At 30.0% G+C, this 1676-nt stretch overlaps 2 non-coding genes across 2 annotated transcripts; both read left to right on the top strand.

Moving 5' to 3' along the window:
- The first annotated feature begins 325 nt into the window (after nucleotides 1-325).
- Nucleotides 326-397, top strand: TRNAC-GCA (transfer RNA cysteine (anticodon GCA)). Its single transcript has one exon. It is a non-coding gene; the product is annotated as a tRNA-Cys (tRNA).
- Nucleotides 398-1390: 993 nt separating this feature from the next.
- Nucleotides 1391-1462, top strand: TRNAC-GCA (transfer RNA cysteine (anticodon GCA)). The gene has a single exon. It is a non-coding gene; the product is annotated as a tRNA-Cys (tRNA).
- Nucleotides 1463-1676: the final 214 nt, after the last annotated feature.

Here is a 1676-nt window from a genome sequence, read left to right as displayed (position 1 = left end):
ATTAATACTAAAACGTTTTGAAAGAACAGAAAAAAAATATACCTGCAATTGACTTTTAATTTCGTATTTTATTCACATATTAATACTTCAAAGGTTGCAAATGATTATAAAACGATTTTCATTTATATGTATAAAGAACAAATGGTCCAGTTATACAGCAGCAGGGTTAGTGTGTTTCAAACGCGTAAGTATTTTCTCAACACATATGTAACTTCTAATAAATTTCCTGCTCTAAGTATCTTTACTGCTCATTAGCTATGTGCAACAATGTCTAGTAATTAACAAATTTATACTAAAATTATTCCATGAACCTTGAAATAAACGTGGGGGTATAGCTCAGTGGTAGAGCATTCGACTGCAGATCGAGAGGTCACCAGTTCAAACCCGGTTGCCCCCTGATTGCTTTTTGTTAATATTTTTAAATATTTCTTAAATGTATTTTTATGTATCCCTTTATCGTAAATATTTGCTAATTGAATATATAAATGGATATGTTTATTTTTTTTCTAATTAAATATAAATTATTTATTTACAGATTGTGGAATGCTTTATTAAGAAATAGTGGTGTATACTCGACCAGCATAGAAGCACACTTAATGGTCTGAAACCCAAACTACAAGTCTAATATCATGTCTTGTCTTTTAAAAAGACCTTTATTGAAGTTGAAGCCTGTATTTATCGAATATTGAGGATATAAAATGAAATAAAGGTTTAATTAATTATGGTTTATAAATTAAGACGATATATGTTATCCATTATCTATTTTATATGATCTAGCTCAGCGGCCAAAATAAAAATAAAAATGCCACAAATAATATTTATGGTGAGGTTAGTTGGTATTTGTAAGAGTAATTTGACGAATTGAAGTGTTTCCATCAGCTGTTCTGGCCTCAAGAAATATGTGTCGGTATGTAGAAAGGATTTATTTCCTATAATGTGAACTCTCCAAATAGGTAAGTGAATGAAATCTATGCATGTATACAAATTAAAATTAATTATTATTTTTGTCTTACTTCATTGTCACCTAATGAACAATTGAAACGATTTGAATAAATAGAACTAATATTAATACTAAAACGTTTAGAAAGAACAGAAAAAAAATATATACCTGCAATTGACTTTCAATTTCGTATTTTATTCACATATTAATACTCCAACGGTTGCAAATGATTATAAAACGATTTTCATTTACCGGTGTATAAAGAACGAATGGTCCAGTTATACAGCAGCAGGAGTGTGTTTCAAACGCGTAAGTATTTTCTCAACACATATGTAACTTCTAATAAATTTCCTGCTCTAAGTATCTTTACTGCTCAATAGCTATGTGCAACAATGTCTAGTAATTAACAAATTTATACTAAAATTATTCCATGAACCTTGAAATAAACGTGGGGGTATAGCTCAGTGGTAGAGCATTCGACTGCAGATCGAGAGGTCCCCGGTTCAAACCCGGGTGCCCCCTTGTATATTTTGTTAAAAAAAAATTGTCTTTTTTATTCTTGAATTCAAGACTTTTTTTTTTTAATACCTTTATTGAAATTTACAACTGTATATTACATAATACATTTAGTAGATATGATCTTAGATAAAATGGAGTGTTACAGGCGTGTAGAGCAATTACCCATTGATAGCACTCTTATGACATTTTACATTAGCTGGTCTCGTGGCCATCTTCT

Source organism: Halyomorpha halys, unplaced genomic scaffold (assembly GCF_000696795.3).
Source record: "Halyomorpha halys isolate HHAL.00 unplaced genomic scaffold, Hhal_1.1 Scaffold1408.1, whole genome shotgun sequence".
NCBI lineage: Eukaryota > Metazoa > Arthropoda > Insecta > Hemiptera > Pentatomidae > Halyomorpha > Halyomorpha halys.
This window is presented reverse-complemented; position numbering and strand designations above follow the sequence as displayed.